Below are 13,422 nucleotides of genomic sequence, written 5' to 3'. Positions count from 1 at the left end.
GGCGCACCCGTCGACCGCACGACGGGGACCCGGCGCCTGCCCGCCATGGGGGCAATGGGCAAACGCGGCGGTGGATTGCCTGTCCTCGGTCCGACAGCGGGCGCCGCACGCACCGCGACTATAACTCCGGAGACCCGAGGGCCCCGGGCACCTTCCGCGGGGACGTGGCCGCCGTCGAACCGGTCGCGGAAAAACTGAAGCGGGTCCGCACGCCTCGACGCCGGCCGATCGGTCTTGCGATCCATGCTCGACCGGTGGAGCGCGGACGGACGCCGCCTGAATCCTCCGGGCGGACCTTGCTGGCCCACCAGTTTACCTCGGTTAACTAGCGGTTTCACGTACTCTTGAACTCTTGCTTCAAAGTTCTTTTCAACTTTCCCTCACGGTACTTGTTCGCTATCGGTCTCGTATCCGTATTTAGCCTCAGGCGGAGTTTACCTCCCGCTTTGGGCTGCATCCCCAAACAACCGAACTCCGAGGAGGGGCAGACCGAACGCCACCGTTGCCGCCATATGGGGCTGATAGCCGCTCTGGGAGAGGCCTCGATCACAAGGACATGGGCAACTGTCGACGGACGGAGAGCACCTCCCGAACGCCACAGTTCCCGCGCCCCGTGGGAGCGGAGATTTACCCTGGGGGCCAGGCACCGTATATCGGCTAGCCACCAAGCAACGCACGCGCGCCCAAGCTTTCCCGGCCCACCGTCACCCTCCCGCTGTCCCCCGAAGACCGACCCCGCCCCACTCTCCGCTGTAAATCCAAGATCTGCTAGCCATATACGTATATGGCTAGCAGATCTTGGGTTTACAGCGGAGAGTGGGGCGGGGTCGGTCTTCGGGGGACAGCGGGAGGGCGGGCCGGGAAAGCTTGGGCGCGCGTGCGGTGCTTGGTGGCTAGCCGATATACGGTGCCTGGCCCCCCAAGGTAGCGGAGATTCGGCGCTGGGCTATTCCTGCTTCACTCGCCGTTACTGAGGGAATCCTTGTAAGTTTCTTTTCCTCCACTTAGTAATATGCTTAATATGTGGGTCGTCTCGCCTGAGCTGAGGTCGAGGAGTGGAGTGAGCAAACGCGCAAAGCGCTGCTCTTTGACGACCGTCCATTCGTTGCGGACGGGCACGCCGCCTGCCGACGCCCTTCGCAGTCTAGCTCGCCGGGGAGAGAGTATCAGCTCGATTGTTAGGGCTGCGATTCGGACGGCCGGCGGGGATGCGCCAAGCCGGGTCGGGGTCGCGAGGAGGAACTCCCCACGGTCCACCCGAGCGAGGCGCCGCCAGCGCGAGAAGCAAATCGGGTTTGGACGCGAGCGTCTCCGCCGGAGGGAACTGTGAAAATCTGTCCTTCGGGGGACGAAGCTTCTACCGATCGCCGTGGAAAGCCGCCAGCTTCGACAAAGACACCCTGCCGCGCGCCAGGACCGCAGTCTCTCTCTGCGCCCGAGAGCGAGAGAGATGGAGCGGCGCGACCCTCAGCCAGGCGTGGACGGACCCGGGGCCGCAGAGTGCGTTCGAAGAGTCGATGATCAATGTGTCCTGCAATTCACATTACTTCTCGCAGCTGGCTGCGTTCTTCATCGACACACGAGCCGAGTGATCCACCGCTAGGAGTTGTCGTTTTATTTTAATTTGATTTCGCATCGAAAGCTTGTCTTTGCCTCTCGGCACCGTCGTTTCAGAGACGGGAAGAAGGCGTCCTTCAGAGTGAAGGACGGTGAACGAGCGGAAGGGCTGGGGGTCGCTCCGCGAACCGGGACCCGCCGTGAAGACCGCTGTGCCCCCTCGACAAAACCCGGCCGGCCGGCCCGAGCCGGGAAAGAGAGCCGAGGGGTCGATTGCGCTCGCCCTTCTCTTGAAGACCTCGGGGAGTGGAGCAGTCGGTCGAGACGCCGGTGGCGACCGAGAACAGTCCTACCCTCTGCCCAAAGGAGGCCTTGGACCGCAGGATGCCCGCTCGAAGTCCGACGCTTAAGGACAGGTCACTCGTCCGCAAGACGGATTGCATCGAGTCAGAGACCGAAACGCCGCGCCGGGGTGCCGCCGTGAGACTAGCAACTCAACCCCATTCCGCGCAAACCCACAACGCGACGCCCCTCCGCCAGGATATAGGCTCCACCACTTGCGCACGCCCGCCTAAAACTTTTCGCCGGGAGGACCTGACTCAGTCCTCGACCAGGCTACTCGGGGCGGCTCGCTGGTTTAGCAGGGTATAAGGAACGACGGGCTCACACTGAAGGCACCCGACCAACGTTTCAAGGAAGCTGCCAGGTCCCGCCGCCAAGTGGGTTGGCATGGGTGCTCCTGACACTCCGCCGGCGCTCCTCCGTGAAGGAGGAGCGATTGACGGCAGAGAGCGCCACCTTGAGAGAGCGGGACTGACCCGGGCCGCAAACTGCGTTTGAAGAATCGATGATCAATATGTCCTGCAACATCGGGGGAGGGTGACGGAGCGTACGCGCCCGCAGTTGGGTCGGTCCTCGGACAAGATCGGACAGGCTTGCTCGGCTAGTTTCGCCGCCGTTGAGGCGGTACGCGGACGGGGGGCGTGGGGCTGGTGGTGGTTCACGGACCGTCGGCGGGCGGGCCGGGGTGGTGCCAGGGTCCTCCAAATGCAGACCCCGGTAGAGTCCTTTCCGGGTCGGTGGAGTCGGGGCCGGCGTACGGCCTGTCGACGGGGAGCGGTGGTCGGTGCCGGTGAGCGCACCTTCACCCCCTTCCCGAAGGTCGCTCACCCTACCTTGAAAGAGAGTGGTCGTTTTTCGTCTAGCGCGGGAAATGACGGCGGACACCGGGTCTCCGGTCAGCACACTCCCTCCCCAGTCGTTTTGCTACCCCGCCGATCAGGCTGCCGCTCCCCGCGAGGTCGACCGTGCACGGGCGTCCGGACGAACCAGCGCTGGGGCAGGGTCTTCCGCGGAGGCGATGCCCAGGTCTTCGGACCCGCCAGTGAACGGACTCACCCCTTCCGTCTGCTTGCGAGGTCGCCTTTCGGACTCGGTGGTCGGACTCAACCGGCGGAGGCGTCGCCCGAGAGAGTGGGGGCTCGTCCTTCGCGGGACGGCTAGGGCGTTAACGGGAAGCAACGGTCGGTGTGGCCGGGAGTGCTGCAGCTCAGGCTCCCGAGGCTTCGAGGCCTCGCGGCGCGTTCCCGCTGTTCGGCGGCGTGCGGACTACTGCACGGATCGCGGATCGCTCTCTGGTGGATCCCCATTACGGCCGACTGCCCCCATCACCGTTCTCTCGCCGAGGCGGGTTTTGACGGGCAGCGCCCGCGCCTCTGCCGGGGATCGTGTCGACTGGTGCAATACAAAAACACAGAGGAGGGAGGAGAGGCAGACCACCTTCGCTGAATTTCATGGACCCCTTTCCAAAGCAGGGCTTACCGAGAGGCTATTCTGTCTGGCCGCCCAATGGACGCTCATTGTGCTTTCAACGGCAACTCATCAGGTGGCGCAAGGGCCTGAGGGGAGGAGGCGTACGCGTTCTTATCCAGGTGCGATGGCATGCGACGATGCCGATGGACTTTATTACAAGGACGTTGACCTTGACGAACAACGGTGGTCCTCCTGTGTGTTTGAGCGCCCGTCCAAAAAGTGGCAGCGGCAACTATTCTGGTGCCTGCTGAAGACAATTTGAATATTGTCACACTGGTCTTCATGCTCTTGGTGAGGGGCATTGGCTGTCAGATAGAGTATAGAGCTAACTTAAAGTCGTGTAGAAGTTGTACTGGCTCCTTAGATTGCTAAGTTTAAGTAGGCACTACAAGCAACAGCACATATTGCAAGTTGCAACTCTGTAAATAAGATCAGGCATTGTGGAGCAAACTCTGAAAGGGCCTAATTTGAAATAGATAGCTTTGATTTCAAACTGCAGGCCAACATCCTGAATTTTTAATGTTTATAGCACTAGACAGGCTCCCTGTGGATTTCTACATGTTTATATGCCCTATTCACACTGCAAAGTACAGAACGAGGCCATTGGGTGTTAATGGATATTGTTCTTACCAGGGCAAGGAACCAGTCTCTTTAAAACCAGTGGTAGTGAAGCAGTTTTGTATGATATGAACTGTTGAAAATTGTACATACAATAAGGAACATTAAGTGAGTCATGATGTTTTTTATTAATAGAAAGTAACATTTGCAATATCCATATAGCCCTTACAATAATAGTTAAATCTGAACTTCTTTTGACTAATAGGTGACAGCATGAAGGCCCATGTAATAAATGTCCATATTGTTCATCAAAACTACAAAAAACTACAAAAAATTCATTCACAACTGCTGAACTAAATGTCTGTATAGCAACGAAAACTTGACTACCAGTGACAGAGCAAATAAAAAATCTAAGAAAACTAGTAATACTCAAATTGATCAATCCAAATAAATTTATTGGTTCTCTGCAGCTGGTTGCTGTATGAAACAAATGGACTGTAAGATCAGCATGAAAAATACAACACTTTTAATAGACCCCCGTGATAGTCCCATAACATTATGTAGGAATAAGCTTACTGCTAAATGCTGGGGAAAAAACAAACCTTTGAGATGTTTGAGATAAGAGTTTCCGGATGAAAGAATTTAGAATAAAATTTTCAAAGGCGGGGCTTTTCAGGTGTTGACAAGAGAATTTTGTGGTTGATCTGTACCTGACTGCATGGTCGGCACTGTCAAGCAACAATCCAATACAGATGCATTCAATGTTTTAATAGTAAACATGGCAAACACAATGAAGATTGCCAGTCCAAGAACCAAGAAATTACACTGGTACAAAAAAAAGCTTCTTTACATTCAAGGGAGTTAACTTGGCAGAAAATATCTCTTATGCCTTGCTCAGTCAGTTTTATCTCTGAAACTTAACTCATTTAACAAGGCACTTTTCCTATCAAAAGGTCATGACAGGTAAGGATAAATTCTACGACAAGGATAAAGGTTTCAAGCAATATTAAGTAAAAAATCATGCACATGTAGAAAATATTTACCTGTCAACGTACAGAAAATCCATTACATGTACAAAGGAACATAGCTGCAACATGCCCAAGGTTACTTAGTAAGATGAGAAATTGACGGGAGAACGATCTCTGCCATGCTGCAACAAGCAGCCATAACATGTCATCATGGACGTACAGTAAGTGGCCGTGATGATAACCCGGGGGCATAGGGATGTCAGATGTAGCTTCAAAGCCATTATGTTCCAATATAATGGAAGTATTGAAATTCATGTGTGCAATTGATCAATCTTCCATACCATCACACCTTCTATTTGACTCCTATAATACAATATGATATTGTATTTACTCTAAGAAAGGCAAGGTTGTGGAAATTACAAATACAAGAGTTGCTAGTTCTCCCAAGCATCAGTTTGCAATGTTCAAATATATGTCTCTGCAACATGTCAAATTGACATTACTACTACATGTATTTCTGTCCAATTCACACCTCCCACATCTGAACGTCTAGCTTAGATTCCTGGATAGTTCTAAGCATTGAAATCAACAGCGATTCTGATATTTCTGCCTGTGAGCGGCAAGACAAGAGAGATAGCAGCATCCCTCCAACTTCATAAGCTCCAATTTCCTGCTGAGATCTCTGGACTCACAGTGCAGATAATTCCATACCATACACATGTTGGCTTTAATCCCCTGCAAGTCAGAAAGAAAGAGGTTGAGAAGCATGAAACCTCATTTTCATCACCAGTCAGTTTAAATGAATAGGATAGTAAAATTGTAGGATAATAAAGAACAATGGCATAGGTAGGTATGATAATATCCCAAGTTGCCAATAACTGGTGTTTATCCTAGAATTTTTACGAATTTTCAATGATTTTAGCACTACTTTATCCACACAAAGTCTGCGTACTGTGTTGTGCGACCTTAATTTGACGCCCTAATTTACACATCCATTCTGGACTCGCCCTTTTACCCTTCTGTCGTAAATACACAAAACGCCCGGTTTGCGGCAAGCTTATCAACCCCAAAGTTGAGGGTAATCAAGTCAAATTAAAAATTGTCCGAGAAGCAGCAGAACTTGTGTTGACTTTCTACCCATAATTTCCATATTTAATCTCTTTTCGTAAAGATTCGCCGGTGGAATTTCGCTAACGTTATATATTGGTACACGAAAACACGCCCCCCCCCCCCCCTCCCCCACACTGTCAGACGTAAAGTTCCCGAGTCAATGTTGGCGATTGTCGACAAAATGACGGTCACTACCAACCGTAACTGGCCGATATCAAGTCCGAGTGTCCACAGCGACACTGACAACACGTGGCGTGCGTTAATATTGGCGTATTTCGCCAAAGACGAACACAACTTACCCGGAGCAAATGGCTACGAAGCAGAAACAGTGTCAAAAAGATCGTATACGTTTTTTGAAATGGAATAGGTATGTAATTTAGAATGGAATATGTGTTTTTCAAATCGAATAGGTATGTAATTTAGAATGGAATATGTGTTTTTCAAATCGAATAGGTATGTAATTTAGAATGGAATATGTGTTTTTCAAATCGAATAGGTATGTAAATAAACATGGAATATGTGTTTTTCAAATCGAATATACATGTGGTGCTATTATTTTTGAAAGTTGGTATTGTTTTAAAATCTGGTACTATACGATTCCAAAATACCATACGATTTCTGTTTGCTATACCATTTCTGTTTGCTATATCATTTCTGTTTGTACTCCGGAAATGACGCGTTCCGCTCCGGAAGTAGGGTAGGGCATACATCGGACAAGTTCGTGGTCTCCCGCGATGTTGCCGGCCATTTGCTCCGGGTAAGTTGTGTTCGTCTTTGGCGAAATACGCCAATATTAACGCACGCCACGTGTTGTCAGTGTCGCTGTGGACACTCGGACTTGATATCGGCCAGTTACGGTTGGTAGTGACCGTCATTTTGTCGACAATCGCCAACATTGACTCGGGAACTTTACGTCTGACAGTGTGGGGGAGGGGGGGGGGGGGGGCGTGTTTTCGTGTACCAATATATAACGTTAGCGAAATTCCACCGGCGAATCTTTACGAAAAGAGATTAAATATGGAAATTATGGGTAGAAAGTCAACACAAGTTCTGCTGCTTCTCGGACAATTTTTAATTTGACTTGATTACCCTCAACTTTGGGGTTGATAAGCTTGCCGCAAACCGGGCGTTTTGTGTATTTACGACAGAAGGGTAAAAGGGCGAGTCCAGAATGGATGTGTAAATTAGGGCGTCAAATTAAGGTCGCACAACACAGTACGCAGACTTTGTGTGGATAAAGTAGTGCTAAAATCATTGAAAATTCGTAAAAATTCTAGGATAAACACCAGTTATTGGCAACTTGGGATATTATCATACCTACCTATGCCATTGTTCTTTATTATCCTACAATTTTACTATCCTATTCATTTAAACTGACTGGTGATGAAAATGAGGTTTCATGCTTCTCAACCTCTTTCTTTCTGACTTGCAGGGGATTAAAGCCAACATGTGTATGGTATGGAATTATCTGCACTGTGAGTCCAGAGATCTCAGCAGGAAATTGGAGCTTATGAAGTTGGAGGGATGCTGCTATCTCTCTTGTCTTGCCGCTCACAGGCAGAAATATCAGAATCGCTGTTGATTTCAATGCTTAGAACTATCCAGGAATCTAAGCTAGACGTTCAGATGTGGGAGGTGTGAATTGGACAGAAATACATGTAGTAGTAATGTCAATTTGACATGTTGCAGAGACATATATTTGAACATTGCAAACTGATGCTTGGGAGAACTAGCAACTCTTGTATTTGTAATTTCCACAACCTTGCCTTTCTTAGAGTAAATACAATATCATATTGTATTATAGGAGTCAAATAGAAGGTGTGATGGTATGGAAGATTGATCAATTGCACACATGAATTTCAATACTTCCATTATATTGGAACATAATGGCTTTGAAGCTACATCTGACATCCCTATGCCCCCGGGTTATCATCACGGCCACTTACTGTACGTCCATGATGACATGTTATGGCTGCTTGTTGCAGCATGGCAGAGATCGTTCTCCCGTCAATTTCTCATCTTACTAAGTAACCTTGGGCATGTTGCAGCTATGTTCCTTTGTACATGTAATGGATTTTCTGTACGTTGACAGGTAAATATTTTCTACATGTGCATGATTTTTTACTTAATATTGCTTGAAACCTTTATCCTTGTCGTAGAATTTATCCTTACCTGTCATGACCTTTTGATAGGAAAAGTGCCTTGTTAAATGAGTTAAGTTTCAGAGATAAAACTGACTGAGCAAGGCATAAGAGATATTTTCTGCCAAGTTAACTCCCTTGAATGTAAAGAAGCTTTTTTTTGTACCAGTGTAATTTCTTGGTTCTTGGACTGGCAATCTTCATTGTGTTTGCCATGTTTACTATTAAAACATTGAATGCATCTGTATTGGATTGTTGCTTGACAGTGCCGACCATGCAGTCAGGTACAGATCAACCACAAAATTCTCTTGTCAACACCTGAAAAGCCCCGCCTTTGAAAATTTTATTCTAAATTCTTTCATCCGGAAACTCTTATCTCAAACATCTCAAAGGTTTGTTTTTTCCCCAGCATTTAGCAGTAAGCTTATTCCTACATAATGTTATGGGACTATCACGGGGGTCTATTAAAAGTGTTGTATTTTTCATGCTGATCTTACAGTCCATTTGTTTCATACAGCAACCAGCTGCAGAGAACCAATAAATTTATTTGGATTGATCAATTTGAGTATTACTAGTTTTCTTAGATTTTTTATTTGCTCTGTCACTGGTAGTCAAGTTTTCGTTGCTATACAGACATTTAGTTCAGCAGTTGTGAATGAATTTTTTGTAGTTTTTTGTAGTTTTGATGAACAATATGGACATTTATTACATGGGCCTTCATGCTGTCACCTATTAGTCAAAAGAAGTTCAGATTTAACTATTATTGTAAGGGCTATATGGATATTGCAAATGTTACTTTCTATTAATAAAAAACATCATGACTCACTTAATGTTCCTTATTGTATGTACAATTTTCAACAGTTCATATCATACAAAACTGCTTCACTACCACTGGTTTTAAAGAGACTGGTTCCTTGCCCTGGTAAGAACAATATCCATTAACACCCAATGGCCTCGTTCTGTACTTTGCAGTGTGAATAGGGCATATAAACATGTAGAAATCCACAGGGAGCCTGTCTAGTGCTATAAACATTAAAAATTCAGGATGTTGGCCTGCAGTTTGAAATCAAAGCTATCTATTTCAAATTAGGCCCTTTCAGAGTTTGCTCCACAATGCCTGATCTTATTTACAGAGTTGCAACTTGCAATATGTGCTGTTGCTTGTAGTGCCTACTTAAACTTAGCAATCTAAGGAGCCAGTACAACTTCTACACGACTTTAAGTTAGCTCTATACTCTATCTGACAGCCAATGCCCCTCACCAAGAGCATGAAGACCAGTGTGACAATATTCAAATTGTCTTCAGCAGGCACCAGAATAGTTGCCGCTGCCACTTTTTGGACGGGCGCTCAAACACACAGGAGGACCACCGTTGTTCGTCAAGGTCAACGTCCTTGTAATAAAGTCCATCGGCATCGTCGCATGCCATCGCACCTGGATAAGAACGCGTACGCCTCCTCCCCTCAGGCCCTTGCGCCACCTGATGAGTTGCCGTTGAAAGCACAATGAGCGTCCATTGGGCGGCCAGACAGAATAGCCTCTCGGTAAGCCCTGCTTTGGAAAGGGGTCCATGAAATTCAGCGAAGGTGGTCTGCCTCTCCTCCCTCCTCTGTGTTTTTGTATTGCACCAGTCGACACGATCCCCGGCAGAGGCGCGGGCGCTGCCCGTCAAAACCCGCCTCGGCGAGAGAACGGTGATGGGGGCAGTCGGCCGTAATGGGGATCCACCAGAGAGCGATCCGCGATCCGTGCAGTAGTCCGCACGCCGCCGAACAGCGGGAACGCGCCGCGAGGCCTCGAAGCCTCGGGAGCCTGAGCTGCAGCACTCCCGGCCACACCGACCGTTGCTTCCCGTTAACGCCCTAGCCGTCCCGCGAAGGACGAGCCCCCACTCTCTCGGGCGACGCCTCCGCCGGTTGAGTCCGACCACCGAGTCCGAAAGGCGACCTCGCAAGCAGACGGAAGGGGTGAGTCCGTTCACTGGCGGGTCCGAAGACCTGGGCATCGCCTCCGCGGAAGACCCTGCCCCAGCGCTGGTTCGTCCGGACGCCCGTGCACGGTCGACCTCGCGGGGAGCGGCAGCCTGATCGGCGGGGTAGCAAAACGACTGGGGAGGGAGTGTGCTGACCGGAGACCCGGTGTCCGCCGTCATTTCCCGCGCTAGACGAAAAACGACCACTCTCTTTCAAGGTAGGGTGAGCGACCTTCGGGAAGGGGGTGAAGGTGCGCTCACCGGCACCGACCACCGCTCCCCGTCGACAGGCCGTACGCCGGCCCCGACTCCACCGACCCGGAAAGGACTCTACCGGGGTCTGCATTTGGAGGACCCTGGCACCACCCCGGCCCGCCCGCCGACGGTCCGTGAACCACCACCAGCCCCACGCCCCCCGTCCGCGTACCGCCTCAACGGCGGCGAAACTAGCCGAGCAAGCCTGTCCGATCTTGTCCGAGGACCGACCCAACTGCGGGCGCGTACGCTCCGTCACCCTCCCCCGATGTTGCAGGACATATTGATCATCGATTCTTCAAACGCAGTTTGCGGCCCGGGTCAGTCCCGCTCTCTCAAGGTGGCGCTCTCTGCCGTCAATCGCTCCTCCTTCACGGAGGAGCGCCGGCGGAGTGTCAGGAGCACCCATGCCAACCCACTTGGCGGCGGGACCTGGCAGCTTCCTTGAAACGTTGGTCGGGTGCCTTCAGTGTGAGCCCGTCGTTCCTTATACCCTGCTAAACCAGCGAGCCGCCCCGAGTAGCCTGGTCGAGGACTGAGTCAGGTCCTCCCGGCGAAAAGTTTTAGGCGGGCGTGCGCAAGTGGTGGAGCCTATATCCTGGCGGAGGGGCGTCGCGTTGTGGGTTTGCGCGGAATGGGGTTGAGTTGCTAGTCTCACGGCGGCACCCCGGCGCGGCGTTTCGGTCTCTGACTCGATGCAATCCGTCTTGCGGACGAGTGACCTGTCCTTAAGCGTCGGACTTCGAGCGGGCATCCTGCGGTCCAAGGCCTCCTTTGGGCAGAGGGTAGGACTGTTCTCGGTCGCCACCGGCGTCTCGACCGACTGCTCCACTCCCCGAGGTCTTCAAGAGAAGGGCGAGCGCAATCGACCCCTCGGCTCTCTTTCCCGGCTCGGGCCGGCCGGCCGGGTTTTGTCGAGGGGGCACAGCGGTCTTCACGGCGGGTCCCGGTTCGCGGAGCGACCCCCAGCCCTTCCGCTCGTTCACCGTCCTTCACTCTGAAGGACGCCTTCTTCCCGTCTCTGAAACGACGGTGCCGAGAGGCAAAGACAAGCTTTCGATGCGAAATCAAATTAAAATAAAACGACAACTCCTAGCGGTGGATCACTCGGCTCGTGTGTCGATGAAGAACGCAGCCAGCTGCGAGAAGTAATGTGAATTGCAGGACACATTGATCATCGACTCTTCGAACGCACTCTGCGGCCCCGGGTCCGTCCACGCCTGGCTGAGGGTCGCGCCGCTCCATCTCTCTCGCTCTCGGGCGCAGAGAGAGACTGCGGTCCTGGCGCGCGGCAGGGTGTCTTTGTCGAAGCTGGCGGCTTTCCACGGCGATCGGTAGAAGCTTCGTCCCCCGAAGGACAGATTTTCACAGTTCCCTCCGGCGGAGACGCTCGCGTCCAAACCCGATTTGCTTCTCGCGCTGGCGGCGCCTCGCTCGGGTGGACCGTGGGGAGTTCCTCCTCGCGACCCCGACCCGGCTTGGCGCATCCCCGCCGGCCGTCCGAATCGCAGCCCTAACAATCGAGCTGATACTCTCTCCCCGGCGAGCTAGACTGCGAAGGGCGTCGGCAGGCGGCGTGCCCGTCCGCAACGAATGGACGGTCGTCAAAGAGCAGCGCTTTGCGCGTTTGCTCACTCCACTCCTCGACCTCAGCTCAGGCGAGACGACCCACATATTAAGCATATTACTAAGTGGAGGAAAAGAAACTTACAAGGATTCCCTCAGTAACGGCGAGTGAAGCAGGAATAGCCCAGCGCCGAATCTCCGCTACCTTGGGGGGCCAGGCACCGTATATCGGCTAGCCACCAAGCACCGCACGCGCGCCCAAGCTTTCCCGGCCCGCCCTCCCGCTGTCCCCCGAAGACCGACCCCGCCCCACTCTCCGCTGTAAACCCAAGATCTGCTAGCCATATACGTATATGGCTAGCAGATCTTGGATTTACAGCGGAGAGTGGGGCGGGGTCGGTCTTCGGGGGACAGCGGGAGGGTGACGGTGGGCCGGGAAAGCTTGGGCGCGCGTGCGTTGCTTGGTGGCTAGCCGATATACGGTGCCTGGCCCCCAGGGTAAATCTCCGCTCCCACGGGGCGCGGGAACTGTGGCGTTCGGGAGGTGCTCTCCGTCCGTCGACAGTTGCCCATGTCCTTGTGATCGAGGCCTCTCCCAGAGCGGCTATCAGCCCCATATGGCGGCAACGGTGGCGTTCGGTCTGCCCCTCCTCGGAGTTCGGTTGTTTGGGGATGCAGCCCAAAGCGGGAGGTAAACTCCGCCTGAGGCTAAATACGGATACGAGACCGATAGCGAACAAGTACCGTGAGGGAAAGTTGAAAAGAACTTTGAAGCAAGAGTTCAAGAGTACGTGAAACCGCTAGTTAACCGAGGTAAACTGGTGGGCCAGCAAGGTCCGCCCGGAGGATTCAGGCGGCGTCCGTCCGCGCTCCACCGGTCGAGCATGGATCGCAAGACCGATCGGCCGGCGTCGAGGCGTGCGGACCCGCTTCAGTTTTTCCGCGACCGGTTCGACGGCGGCCACGTCCCCGCGGAAGGTGCCCGGGGCCCTCGGGTCTCCGGAGTTATAGTCGCGGTGCGTGCGGCGCCCGCTGTCGGACCGAGGACAGGCAATCCACCGCCGCGTTTGCCCATTGCCCCCATGGCGGGCAGGCGCCGGGTCCCCGTCGTGCGGTCGACGGGTGCGCCACGCAGGGCGCCCGGGGTTCTATGGCGAGGTCCGATCGTCCACCCGACCAGGACCCGTCTTGAAATACGGACCAAGGAGTCTAACGCGTGCGCGACTCAAGGGTGCTGTACGAAACCCAGAGGCGCAATGAAGGTGAAGGGCCGTCCGTATGTCCGAGGTGGGATCCCCGCCGTCTCCGCGGCGCGGGCGCACCACCGGCCGATCTCGACCGCTCCGTCGGTGAGGTCGCGCTAGAGCGTGCGCGTTGGGACCCGAAAGATGGTGAACTATGCCCGAGCAGGGCGAAGCCAGGGGAAACCCTGGTGGAGGTCCGTAGCGATTCTGACGTGCAAATCGATCGTCAAACTTGGGTAT

At 52.7% G+C, this 13,422-nt stretch overlaps 1 protein-coding gene, 2 long non-coding RNA genes and 2 other non-coding genes across 5 annotated transcripts in view; 2 read left to right on the top strand and 3 right to left on the bottom strand.

Moving 5' to 3' along the window:
- LOC136421610 (multiple epidermal growth factor-like domains protein 10) overlaps positions 1–13,422 on the bottom strand; it is a 43,048-nt gene that overhangs the window by 11,027 nt on the left and 18,599 nt on the right. The gene's annotated exons all lie outside the window — the stretch shown is intronic.
- LOC136426227 (5.8S ribosomal RNA) lies at positions 1,462–1,608 on the bottom strand. Its single transcript, XR_010754171.1, has one exon. It is a non-coding gene; the product is annotated as a 5.8S ribosomal RNA (ribosomal RNA).
- LOC136428606 (uncharacterized) lies at positions 4,681–6,318 on the bottom strand. Its single transcript, XR_010754639.1, has 2 exons — positions 6,205–6,318; positions 4,681–5,630 (listed from the first exon to the last, which is right to left on the bottom strand). It is a non-coding gene; the product is annotated as an uncharacterized lncRNA (long non-coding RNA).
- LOC136428602 (uncharacterized) lies at positions 6,325–8,387 on the top strand. The gene is made up of 2 exons (XR_010754638.1): positions 6,325–6,762; positions 7,438–8,387. It is a non-coding gene; the product is annotated as an uncharacterized lncRNA (long non-coding RNA).
- Positions 11,460–11,606, top strand: LOC136426225 (5.8S ribosomal RNA). Its single transcript, XR_010754170.1, has one exon. It is a non-coding gene; the product is annotated as a 5.8S ribosomal RNA (ribosomal RNA).

This window comes from Branchiostoma lanceolatum, chromosome 1 (assembly GCF_035083965.1).
Source record: "Branchiostoma lanceolatum isolate klBraLanc5 chromosome 1, klBraLanc5.hap2, whole genome shotgun sequence".
Classification (NCBI taxonomy): Eukaryota; Metazoa; Chordata; class Leptocardii; order Amphioxiformes; family Branchiostomatidae; genus Branchiostoma; species Branchiostoma lanceolatum.
The sequence above is the reverse complement of the archived record's forward strand: the minus strand, read 5'-3'. Positions and strand labels throughout refer to the sequence as shown.